The 13,993-nt window shown below is 34.9% G+C and overlaps 1 protein-coding gene across 1 annotated transcript in view; it reads left to right on the top strand.

Moving 5' to 3' along the window:
- The first annotated feature begins 5,684 nt into the window (after positions 1 to 5,684).
- Positions 5,685 to 13,993, top strand: part of cyr (cypher) — a 172,202-nt gene continuing 163,893 nt past the window's right edge. The window contains exon 1 of the mRNA XM_081737531.1: positions 5,685 to 5,981. The gene's annotated coding sequence lies outside the window, so the exon portion shown is untranslated. The remainder of the gene's footprint in view (positions 5,982 to 13,993) is intronic.

The following is a 13,993-nucleotide window of genomic DNA, read 5'->3' as shown; positions in this document are numbered from 1 at the left end:
TGGCAACGATGTGCTATAGGGTGAAACGGGCGTATTGGTATAACGTAGGCTGAAAAACAGCAAAGAGGTAATTTGCAGAGCGGCATTTGCAGGAGTGACTCTTACTACCTATTGAAAGGAAGTAATGAATTAAGAGCGTGGGAGCAGCGGTTTCAGATTCCGTTGTGACATTTCAGCTAATGAATTTCACTTGTTCTTTCTGCCCTAGAGGTGATGATGTAATGGATGCAGTCACTTGGAAAAGTGACGTTACTTAACCCTCATTGACTTTTGTAGACATTCCCATGATATCTTATGTCTTACCAGAGAAATTGTACCGTAATCGACCAAGTTCATATTGAACGGTTAAACTATATATCTATATTGTGTGTAATAAATGAAGGAAATAACTGGGGACCGCAGTAGCTCAGTGGTGGAGTGTTCAACTTTTACATATAGGGTTCCTTGTTCGATCCGAGTTCCTGCTAAGTAGGGTTTGTGGTGGGCAAACACCGTGTGCGTGAGTTTTCTCGGGGTCCTTCCATTTCCTCTGATTTGTAATTCTAGCATTATCATTCATTTTATCATCACTGTCTCCCTTAGCCTCGCTGCATAGTCGTGGGATGTTAAACTAACGAAACTGATTTTATCCATATTAATTACTCTATAGATGCGAATTAAATTATGTAGGCCTATATACAAAGAATGAAAAAATGCACTACTGAATTGACTCAGATGCAGTATCCAGGTTTGATTCCTAGTTAAGTCGTGCATTTTTTTTACTCTTTGTTTATCATAAGTCTGTAGGCTTTTAAAAATGAAAATTAAGAATATAATGCATTGTTTCTAAGTATTTATAAATACATTATTGTTTTGTAATATTCCTTATTCATTTTTCCATAAATTTTTTAATGTGCTTAATAATAGCTACTGATAAGCGGTGTGAAATACGATAAATATCACCAAATTTAATGTAATTTACTTATCCTGTAATTAAAAAAGCAGTATTTTATTTTTTTGTTGGAAATAATTATGTGGATCAAGGCATCCATTAGTAAAGTGTCTCTATCTAAAGGACAATAGTAAAGATATTATGACGGCGCCATGGCAATTGGTCAGAGAGAAGCAGGTATTATTGCATTTGTAGAAATATTCTGAAATCTTTCAGTATTACTTCTTATATTTATGTCGTGTAAGCTAAAGAGATGGCGATGATGAGAATGAATAAAATCGTGGAATGAAGAAAATGAATCCAGAGAAAACCCACACACATGATGTTTGTTCATCACAAATGTCATTTGTAGATGTCTATTGTAATTAGCGTATCATATTATACCTATAAACCATACATGTTTTTAATATTATAACATAAAGCATGATTTTGAAATAAATTTGCTTCAAACAAAAATTTAATTAATTTTTTAAAATTAACATTTACAATTATTACGAGTATAAACATTTAACACTGATAAACACAAGAATTATCATATTATCGTGAAAAAAGTTACATTAGAGAAAAACAGAGGCAAAGTCTATTACAAGATAGCTAAAATTTGCAGTAGCCTTCTGAATATGTGCTACTTTCTCACACATTTCGTCTATAATGGCATTGTTGTCCATTTTGAATAAAATACCTCTTTTTGAATTTCAGAAACAAGGATTCCAGATATTCATCAGTAAGTCGTGAGTGGAGCCTTTTTTTTTTTTTTTTTTTTTAATGTTAGCCAACGTTACATACGTCTTCGAAAGTTATTATCGATAAAGATTCACAAGATATTATTTTAGATTTGACGTATTCCAGAGAAATAAAGCAAATCTTCTTATATGACTGGAAGCGGTAATATACAAGGAGTACATAGTGTTAGTTCAAACGTCAGTTGGAAAGAGTCTTTTCGAATCTACCAAGAAACAAATGGAGTTGAGTTGATTTTTAGTTTAGCGTCCCTTTCAGCAGCGAGGCTATATGAGACGCGGACATACTGATTAACGTGGAATCCGAACCACATAGCTCCCGCCGCTGCTTATAATATCTTCTTTTCTATAGCACAATAACAAAATATAAATTTTTAGTCCAACAATTTTTGGTTACATTACCTTCCTTCGTACATTTATTTGTGCAAAGAATGAATCTTATACTGGCAGCGTTCGGGCTTATCGAAACTTGCCTCAATTAGAAACAGTGATATATACACAGTTCAAGTGATATATCTTGACAAATACCACACATTTTTGTTAGATGGATAGCCGAAAAATGCTGTATTTGTGTTCCAGTGTCGAATTAATACTAGAAATAAAAAGGAAAACTTTGAGATGGGACTGCGATAGGCCTCTCAGCCTTTTGTGTGATCCCGCCACTGGCCTCTATCCATAAATATTATTACATTATCTCTATTTGAGGTGAATACTCTATAAAATTTGCCGGAATATTAGAGTCCTATATAGACCACCTAGGTATAGATACCTATAGGTAGTATAGGTATAGTCCTATATAGAATACCTTCAGCTAGTTGGGGACTTCGCTCGAATTTACTCTACCTATGGCCTCGCACCTTACATTTCATTCAGACTAATTTCAATTTTTCGCACAGCAAGCATACTTTTATGCCATTATTCTTTGCCAAAAATGTAGACCCTCCTTTCCCCTTACAATTGGAATACGAATTTCAATCAAAGTGAAACGATGAAAGCTCCCAAATGCTGTGTTCAAAAATTCATTTCAAATAGTTCACCCATCCCAATAATGAAACTGACAATCTAGAAGTTACTTTATATACTACATTTAGAAAAAAAATACAAATTGATCCCTTCTCTCGTTAAAAGCAAATGTTGGGAAACACTGTGTTGCAAGTTCCGAAAACACTGTGGTATATGCCCACTTGTTTTGTATAGATAGTTTATGTACCAAGATTCATATCCTTAATAAACCTATGTCTCTAATCTTACGGAATTTCGAGAAATAGCCATCTTATTATAACAATTGCAGCCTCTACCCTTTCCCCCCCGCCTTTTTCTTCCCAGAAACATCAGAAACCCTTGAAACGCATTTTTAATTCTTTTAAACAAAAGTTCAACTATCAAATTTAATGTCTCTAACCTTAAGGGATTCTGAGATACGGCAGTCTTATTATAACAATTGCAGTCCCACTCTTTTTTCTTCCCTTGTACGGAAAATATCAAAAAACTATGAAATGCGTCTCTAATTATTTTAAATGAAAAATCTCACTAAACGTATGTCTCTAACTTTAAATGGCTTCGAGACATGGCCATCCTGTTCTAACAATTGTAACTCCATTCTTGTTTATTCATGCCCTCTTTTTCCTCTTTTAGAGTTCCTTCGTAGCTACGCAATTAATGCACATGTCTTTGGCCTGGGAGACCCGGGTTCGATTCCAGGCAGGAGCTCATGTGGTTGGGATTCTACGTTAATCAGTAGGTCCATGTCTCATACAGCCTCGCTGCTGAAAGGGACGCTAAAGTCAACACAATTCCTCCTCATTTAGGGCAAATATAAAAAACAGCGAAATACCTGTCTAATTATTTTAAATAGACAGTCCATATACCAAATTCCATGTGTCTACTCTAGAAAGATGCGAAGATATGGACATTTTACTAAAACAATTAGCTTCACTATTTACCCTCTTCCTCATCGAATTTTTCCAAATATCCTTCCTTTGTGGTACCTTACGTCATAAATCCTATTCACTGTCAAAATCTCACGCTATTAGTTTAAGCGGTTTGGCCTGATCGTTGATCAGTCTGTCAGTCATTCAGGACTTCTTTTATTTATAGAGATTAAAAATAAATAAATAAAATTAAATCCATCATAGGCAATCCTAGAGTGCTTTAATATCATATAATTTAAATACATTAGTAAGTTATAATAAGACAGCAAACAAAAAGAAAGAAAGAAAGAAAGAACGGGGGAAAAGCGAAAATTTCCAATAGAAATTGGAAATCCAAAATTTCTATACTTTACATTTTATAATGATTATTTAAAGAGAAATTGGAAGAATTCCTGATAAATCCGAAGTACCCATATGAAAAGTATAGAATGAGTAAAGTAGATGACAAAGGGTTTAATGAATAGTGACTGACTACCTTTGATGCCAAGAGCTAGTCATTCATTTAAGTTAGGGCGGCCAGATGTCTATTTTTTTGAAGGGGGGGGGGGACGGGATTGTTCCTTTTTTCTGAAAGCTGTCTGGTCTCGGAGAAAAATACAAACGAAACGCAAAATGATCCTTTAATTTAAAAAAGAAGAAGAAGAGCCGTTTTATGAATATAATTTTGAGGATAAAACTAACGATTTCTTTTTCTTTCTTTCTTTCTTCCTTTTTCTTTTTTCTTTATTATTATTATTATTATTATTATTATTATTATTATTATTATTATTATTATTATTATTATTATTATTATTATTATTATTATTATTATTATTATTTTTTTTGAATGAAATGCAAACCCTTCTACAAGAAATTCGTCATTTTAAAAATATGACATTCAAGAGACGCTTGATGACACTAACTAACCCTGGTTCAGGGACGCCTGCAGCATTTTTTCCAGGGGGCAAAAGATCGATTCCAAGGAGAGTAAAATTTAATTGCAACGGGAGAAAAAAGACCTCTTACCGGAGGGTTAAGAAACCAATATACAACCATAGTCTCGAATACACACACTTTGATGCACGCGTGCACATTGCACACCATATAAGACAACAATTATTTAAGTCCTTATTAAATGTAATAAATAAATTATAGTATTATAGTAGTAATATAAATATTCTACGTGCTATATACTAAGTGAAAGCAAATTAGCAAGTTTTGACATGTATTTCCAAGAACTGAAGATTCTTCGAAAATCAGGAGCGATAACTGATCCCCTTGATTCCGCTGTAGGTGGCCATGTCCTGGTTCCTGTTAAATGTTAAAAGGTAAGGTAAGAAATAAAATTGGAATAAGGTTATACTGTATAAATAAAAATCTGGTTATTTTGAAAAACTATCAACTTCTTCCTCACTAGCATGAATAATATAATGATTATACCAAGATGCATTGTCAAATTATCAGTGGCGGATCTAGCCCCGGGCCGGGGGGCCTAGGCCCTCCAGTTTTTTGGGCGGTAAAAATAATTTAAGGTATTATTTACATAATTTTGAAACTTTATAGTAAAATCATGATGTGCCTATCATAGTCTGGGCTCTGGCTACCCCCCTATTTTTGCTTTGTAGATCAGCCACTGCAAATTATGTCAGTTTGCGGCGTGGCCTGTTTTGCTCTTTTCTAACTCTGATATCACCCTAGTTTAATGCCAGATATTGTTATTTTTTTCTTAAGGCGTAACAATGGGACGTTAACCAATTCCGTTAGTATCATTTTTTATTTATAGTTTGTTGAAACAAAATGGGATCCCGTGAATATTTTCAAAAAGTTATTCCAAGAAAATTGCCTATTATTCACAATTAAAAATATTACCGTTAATTGATCCGTTTCATTCAGAGAAACTCAATAAAACGTTTTATCCTCTCTCTTTCTCTCTAATTTTACTTGAAAATCTCCAGTGAAAAAAAAAAAATTGAAATGACTGTTCGCGCTTCACCCTCCGTTAACTTCCTCGGTACGGCACTTACGCACAGCCTTAAACTTGGCAACACTGCCTGACCGTAGCGGGAGTCTGTCGTCTGCACTAAACAGCTGACGGCGGCAGAATTCACAGAGCAGCGAACACAGACAGCCGAACGATGGAAGGATGCGTTTGAGCGAGGCCGAGAGTGAGCCGGAGCAAAACAATCATCGAGTGTTCTGTCAGTATGCAGTCAGTACTTGAGTGTGTGTAATATTATTATTATTCTCAAGTGAATACGGTGTATATACTTCTGCATGTTCTTGTTAAATATATTGACCTTACTTGTCACTAAGTTACTACGGACTACCGCAGTGCCTTGTGAAGAACAGGAGACACCTGGAGACGGATATCGGAAGTAGAAGAGGAACACCAAAATCCATGTAAGCAAAGATGATACGTAATGAATTTTTAAGTAGGAGATACGCATTTTAGCTGCTAGTGAGATGCATGTTGATTGTTTATACACAGTTTCTCATGGAGGTTATTGACAGTTTTTTTTTTCACTTGTTAGACGTACCGTAAATATCGAATTTTCATATATTTTATTTTTTGCTCTGTATTAAAGCTGCATCGAGAAATAAACTAAAAAACATTGGTTTGCATTTTTGTTTCCTGCAATTCTGTCGTGTAAAATGTAAGCTATTGGACATTATTGACAGTCACTATAGCGGCAACAGTTACTGTCACATAATCAATAGGTTCTTGGATCGATTCTCGATAATAAAAACCTAATGACGACAGTGGTGTACGAAAACAGGTTTCCAGGTTTTAGCCCTCCCCCTTCAATCATTTATAACATTGGGATATGTATACAAAAGTCCTGAAATTGAAATTCTGAGTACGCCACTGGTTCCCGGTGATTTATTCATAAAATATCTTTATACTACATATTTGTCCAACAACGTTGTTTGTTTGACCCTGAAATTGACAAGCCATTTTATTTTTATTATTATAATTTTTAAGTGTATTGAGCGTTAGGGTTCTCGCTTCACAATTCTTAGACCCAAGATTCAAATTTTGTGGCCCGCTATTCTGTGTAAACTTTTTTTCAAGTTACGTAAGAGAAAACTAGGATGCCACATTGGTATTATGTATACCCTGACTGGCTTTTTTTTTTCCCAACAAAATTCCTTGTTTTATCGTTTATAGTTTCTAGTGTAAAATGACATGACATATATATTGTAGAACTTAAATAAATATTCGTCGTATGTTTCGTTCATAAAAATTGCAAATTTCGTTGTTTAGCTTTAATATTCTGCCCAGAGGGTGAAAAATGTATTAGATTCGCAGATAAGAGACGCAAAATGAATATTAAACGACTTGCATTCAGTAGTAAGGTCAGGTGCGGATTAAGGCTTTTGGGGCGCTGGAGCGGACTATTTCAAAGGGGCTCTATGTTATGAATAATTCCAGCGCATAAATTTTCTTTCCTGTCTTCCGCAGCCTCATAAGCATATCGAAACACCGAGAACTAAGCTGTAAGATTTTAATGTGCTCCAAGTTTACAGTAATTAGTTTAATTACTTCAGCATTAAATGCTGCTGATGGAAGAAGACTTAACTCTGGCGATACCGCGAGCGGGAAAAAATAGCATTGGTCTGAAGTCTATAATATAATATGTTGATTGTTATATTTTAGTATTAAAGAGAGGGATTTTTGGGGTCCCGTAAGCCTGGGGGCCCTGGAGCCTGGGCTCTATTGGCTCCGCCCTTAATCCGCTCCTGAGTAAGGCATATGAGACAAAGTAAATAGCCTATACGATAATGTAACTTTAAAGAATACATTGGTTCTCTGGCTTTAAAACCCATAGAGGGTTACGGCTGGCCAAATGTCATTTTAATTAATGTGTGATTAGCACAAGCACTCCGAATAATCGTTATTTGTGTTTTTGTAGATCATAGTTTGCTACCCCTTAATAATAATAATAAAAAACGTTAGTCGCATTGCATCACGGCGCCTAGTAAACACCGAAATTGTGTCGTCACAGAAAATCAAACCCGAGATCTCGTGCACCAGCATCTGATTGCACGGAAGCACTTAAAGGGATATATATTTAAAAAGGAAATGTAATTAATTCATAAAATACGTTTTCGTCACGGAATAACCTTAAAGAAGAACGTACCTGTCTACCAAAAGTTCGCAGCATGGGTGAGGAAACAGGTAGTATCAATAAAAACACACATTTAAACAGAAGAAGAACATATTAAAAGAAGGAAAAATACACTTCACACTCGACCAATACACGCAATTTCCTTTTATTATGGCCAGAAGGCTTCCAAGCAGTCTTCTAGTGATTGAACGTGGAGTCTGATCAGGGCTTTTAATTTCTACCATTATGCTTTATAAATGATTTTTGATTTTCTTGAACTCAGCTTTTAATGTTCATCAGTGGCGGACGTATACACTTGCAGACCCGTGGAAGAGGGATGCGGAATTAGAGTCTATAGGCTTCAAATGTAGAATATGGAAGGATTTTGGAGTGAAAAGCTGGAGACATAATATAGGAGTTCTGTGAAAGAGTGCAATAGTACGGCTCTCCGATTGTTTAATTTTTCGGGCCTTTATCGTGAACTTTGTCATGGACAGGAAGATTTCAGCATCTCATTAGCCTCTTTGGTGTTGGGGACTGGGCTTGATTGTCGATGAGAGAAGTGGTTCAGATCTTATTTGAGCTGTAAGCAGGGCCGTTTTTAACCTTCCCGGCGCCCTAGGCACTTCAAATTGTTACGCCCCCACTATTTTCAGAGCAGCCCCTCCTACAGTTATTACCTACCAGTTTTGGTTCGGTAGGGATTTTCCCTTAACTTTCTCACCCTTTTTCCCCTTCCCTTACTCGTATCTTACTCTTACTCTCGTAAATTGTTATATAATTAAAAAGTGCACAATAAATCATTTCCACAGTCCCATCTTTTGTCTGCTAATAGCATAAAACACGTATTTTCCTAATATTAGTACAGTTAATAGTTTGTTTTCACCCCCTAGTTATCCTCAGACAACTGTCCTTAAGTATTCTTATTTATCAAGTAATATAAATCTCTATTTTCAATTAACAAAAGCAAAATTATATGTATCACATTTACATTAGCCTCCGAAATCTAGTTTGTTTGTAGCCAGGTAACTCAACCGGAACAGAAATGACGTTTTCTGCACCAGCGTATTTTAATTTCCCCCCTTCTTTTTTCGGCCTCCAATTTTTTGCGCCCACAAATCTTTTTCGCCCTATGCACGTGTCTAGCGTGCCTAAGCGGAAAATCGGCCCTGGCTGTAAGTTAACGTGAAATGCTGAAAAGGGATGTTACATTCCAAATAAACAAATCAAATCTTTTTGCAATACTTGACGGTGATCTACTCACTATTGTTATGGATAGCGGATACTAACTATTTTCCTACCTTATATATTAATTGACAATGTATATGTAATTCTACTCATTTCTTTTTACATTGAACTGTACTATTGCTGCGAATGAATAATTTTATAAATATAATTGTACAGATATCTAAACTCTAGTTATCCTGATTGAAAATGGAAACTAAAATAGTATATTTTAAAAATATAAACTATATACTCGTATATTCGTTAATAAACTATAATTTAGTTGAAGTTCTTATTTAGACCAACGTCAAGCTTGATATTTAATTGAAATATTTAATTTTAAGTTTGAATTGATCTTATTTTCAACATACTTCTAGGTAATTTCTAGATAAAATTAGGAAAACACCAGGGCGTAAATTTTGTCTATAAATTTTGAAAACGAGAATTAGCTTTCCGAGAATTGAAAAATTAACGAGAAAGGTTTCTTCAAAAATCGAAACGAGACGAAAATTTGATTAAAAAAATATATGATACGAAAGAAGAAAATCTTATTTTTCCCTCGTCCTGTGAGTAATACTAATAGTATGTAGTACGCAATTAACTTGACTTTTAATTTTTCTTTTCTTTCGTTTTTTTCTCTTTTCTTGAGTAATGTTCAATCTAAGAAAACGAGAGATCCGAATTACATGCTATATGATAGAAATCGAACGAGGGTCCTCCACAGAGAATATGGGAGTTCTACTAATATAAACATGAGGAAACTCTCTTTTTCTTTTTTTGTTTAGTACAACAGAATATTCATTCACGTGGTATTTGTTCAATTTTATTCAGATTTGGCGTGAGGAAAGCGTACTTTTGGGGGTTAAAAATGATACAGCAATTCGTAGTGAAGTGGTGTTAAAATAGTGTATAAACATCCATTGCTCCACATATTTTTAGTAACTCCGTAAGCAAAGACTTAACTCCTGTGAATTCTTTGTTACGAAGAAACAGCAAATGTTACGTCAGGACTCTCTCATTTTCTGACTCATTTCGGTACTGGATATAATCAATTGTTTCGGGCTTTCATGAGTTCACGTTTCTGAGTTATTGGAACTTTTTATTATTGTTGCTAGTAAAGAATTTAGAATTTCTGAAATATTCGAACATGGTTTCCTGGGTTTTGCATAAATCCCAGAAATCCTTTTATCGTGTGTACAGCGTGATCTCTGATGAGGAGCTGATTTACAGTATGACATTATGGTCGAACTTCTTGCTGCTTATACCAAACTTTTTCTTTTTTATTCGATGTTCTATTAATATTACAATATTTTACACTTAATATAATCGTGCGTTTAGACAGCTGGAACGTTTAAATTTCATTACTTTTTATTTGGAATTTATATGTATATACGGTATAACAAATTATTAGTACAAAATTTAAGATGAACGATACATTCCGTTAATTACAGTATGTCTAAATAACACACACACACACACACAATGAAAGAAAGTAACAAAATTGAATTTTATAGATATTCTTAACTTAACAATACTATACATATGATACTTTTACAGTGGTAGATCGTTCACCTCTGGTACATAAGTTTCTTGGTTCGATCCCAGCTCGTGCCAAGTGAGCTTTGTGGTGGACAAACATTGTGCGTGGGTTTTCCCGGGGTTCTCCAGTTTCCTCCCATTTTCCTTATTCCACCATTTTCATTAATTTCTCATTGTCACCTTCTCCTTTAACCTAGCCGGTATAAGCGTTGGACATAAAACTTAAATATTTTGTTATAATAGTCCTAGGAACTACAATTGAGAGGATTTCCTTATTTCTGCCACATTTTCATGCCACCAATTCATTCTTAATCATCTACTTCTTTATTATCCGTCTCCTTTTTAGCTTAAAGGGTAAAGTTGCCCGTGAGATGAAATGAAAACAATTTTCGCGACGTGGTATAAGAGATGAAACATAATTCTTCTAATACAATCAGTTCCCAGACGAGACATCACTTTCATGATACCTTTTTGAGGCGAAAAATGATCAATTTTTGCCTCAAAGACATCCTTACTAAAGGGCACTCTTGTGGAACTTGAAGTTAAAGATTTCATTTTAATTGAGAGGTTTAATTAAAAATAATCAATGTCATGGATCCGAAACTTTTCAGCACAAGAGACTGCTACTTATGATTTTTCTATATTATATATGATGGTGGAGCTCTCCGATGTGATACTAGAGACTTGAGCTTTCTCCCGTTTTGTGCAGCCTTCTTCTTGTTGTTTTGTATTTTTTAATAATAAGAGCAAACTGTCAAGAATACCCCTTTGTCAGTCCTTTTGCCCGGGCATCTTCTTAAGAGGCACTTGCCTCCTCGAGTAGCGACCCTGGCTCTCAAACTCGCTCACTGAGAGTGAATTAAGGACATTGGATCTTAGAAAGTCCCACTAATAGCTGGATTTAAGTGGCATTGTGGAGAAGAAAAGTTTTTGTCCTTGGGAGAGGTTCGGAGATCAAGATTATTGTACCTTTTGTTCCATCTATCTCTTAAGAGCAAACCTCTCGATAAGGAAGAAAAGGATTTCCTTAAGATACATGTGATAAAGATGTTCTCGTATCTGGAGAGCAATACAAATCCAGCCAGTAAGAAACGGGAACAAGAAATATTTTGTAGCTGGTGGTACGCTTTCAGTTGAAAACACGTGTACAAACCAAAATGATGCACGTTGATGCACTCCCAAGTGATGCACAGGCTTAATGCGGAAGTTTTTTTTTTTTTTTTTGTGCCATTGAAAGTCATACTTTCAACATGGAACATAATTAATATATCACGTAATTTCATTTGTATGCATTTTCATTATATTTACGCACATTTAAGTTCCGTGACTTCTTGATAAACAATTGCATTCGCGGAGACAATGTACCACTCTAAATATTTTGCTCAAGTAGTAATTTCATTTTACTTTCGCAAGCGGAAACAACAAAGGCATAGCATGCAACTAGATTTTGTAATAGAAGTTATCAAGTTAGCAATGCAATATTATCATTTCATATAAACTTTTTTTATTTATTTTTATTTTTTAAAAAAGCTAAGTTGCATGTATTTAATTGGGTCGAATGACCTCGATATTAGATACTGTACGTGGTCACGGGTTTGGACTTCAATAGATGAACCTAGACCTAGCAAATATGTAAGTGCTCTGTTGTTCATGATTACTTTGGCATTGTGTTCAAAAAACATTTACATAGAACAATGCTGTGGGATTATGTAAATAACGGATAGCCTTTATAAAATGCAATAAAAAGATTTTTTGGCGGAACAATTTTGGTTAACATGAAGAAATGAGACTAATTCTAAAAGCATTGGGTGCTCGCTGCTAAGGTTGAGGGCTAAAGTTTCAGTGGATGTTAGGGAAGTGGTCCTCTTACACCTAATATTTTCAGCCGTAGTTTTGTTTCTTCATTGTACGAAAGAAAACTCCTATTAAATGCATTTTTTTCTAAACTTTCGTTAATCTATATTATAAAATTGAAAGTAGCTATGTTTATGACTCTTAATCTCTTGAACCGCCCGACCGATCTCGATCAAATTTTTAACACAGATGAGGTTCGGGACTGGAATGGATTTTATCATTTCACTTTGACGAAACAATGTGGGAGAGGGGGAGTAGGTATATATATATAAAAGTGACTAGATTTGTGACAACTCTCAAACCACCCTACCGATCTCAATCAAATTTTCCATATAGATGAGGTTCGTGACTGGAAAGTTTTTTTTAAAAATAATTTCACGTTGGCGGTAGATCCTAGGGGAAGGGGAGGAGAGGGATATATATATATATATGAAAATAAATAAAACCTAATTACTCTTAAACCACCCAACCAATCTCGATCAATTTTTCAACATACATAAGGTTCGGATCTGGGACGATTTTGTCATTTTGCTTTGATGGCACAACGTAGGGGAGGGAAAGATATGTACAAAAAGTAAAAATAAAAAGTACTGTCTTTGAGACTTCATCACAATTCGGCCACCCGACCGATCTCAATGATATTTTAATCATAGATGACGTTCAGACCTGAGATGATTTTGTCGTATTATTTTGACGGTGCAAGTTACGGGAGGGGACGAGGAGGAACATTTATAAATGATCGAAAATGACCGATATTAGTGTCGAATCTATAGTTTTCGGGGTCGCTGAGTTGAACAGTGACACTTCTGATGCTGATTAAATCCAAATTCAGCGCCCTAACTTGGGGAAGGAGGAAGAAGCAGATATATAGAAATGATCGAAATTGCCATTATCAGCGTCGAAATCCATAGCTTTCGGGTCGCTGTGAAGAACAGTGACATTTTCGATGCCGTTTAAATCTAAATTTAGCTACGCCACTTGGGGAAGAGGAGAGGAGAGAAATAATAGTATAAAGTTACTGATTTAAGAAACATCTTGTATTTTTTCTTTATTTACCCAACGAAGTGGGTAATTGATGCTAGTAAGATAATAGTAGTGAATTATTCCAGCTTAAAATCTATTTTCGTCTTTGGCTCATGGAGACAACATAAAGCCTAATCGTAAGCAACCAGCAAAACTTATGTGGGAGGTAGGGTTGTATAAGCAGCAGGCGTGCAAATATTACGTGAAATTGTACAGGGTGGCCCAAAAGTAGGTATACAGTCCCATACTAATCTACTCACTGTATTTCATATCATTTCTTATTATCAAATACGTTCTTTATTATTTGTTCTTAATGTATTTTAGTTATACCTTAAGTCCGGAACAGCCGAAGCAAATAAACCCATAAGCTAGAATGTTATACTTGATCAATGGAGGTGTGTATACCTACTTTTGGGCCACCCTATATTGTCATAGCAGAGACGTAGTTAGTTGCGTGAAATTTAAGTTCCAAGATTTGTTTCATACAAACAGAAAGATAAGCTAAAAAGATGTAAAAAAAAAAAAATTCTAAAGTGCTATCTGATTTCATGCTTGTCAGTACTTTGTAGAGGAATACAGTCCATAAATAAATGCATTATTTATTCAAAGTACTATTCTTATATTAACCAAGTGGTACTATTGAAATATCCAAAACTCCAGCCA

The sequence above is a fragment of the Thermobia domestica genome, chromosome 13, assembly GCF_964235325.1.
Source record: "Thermobia domestica chromosome 13, izTheDome1.hap1.1, whole genome shotgun sequence".
NCBI classification, from domain to species: domain Eukaryota; kingdom Metazoa; phylum Arthropoda; class Insecta; order Zygentoma; family Lepismatidae; genus Thermobia; species Thermobia domestica.
Note: the sequence above shows the minus strand (reverse complement) of the source record. Positions and strands in the feature narration are given on the sequence as shown.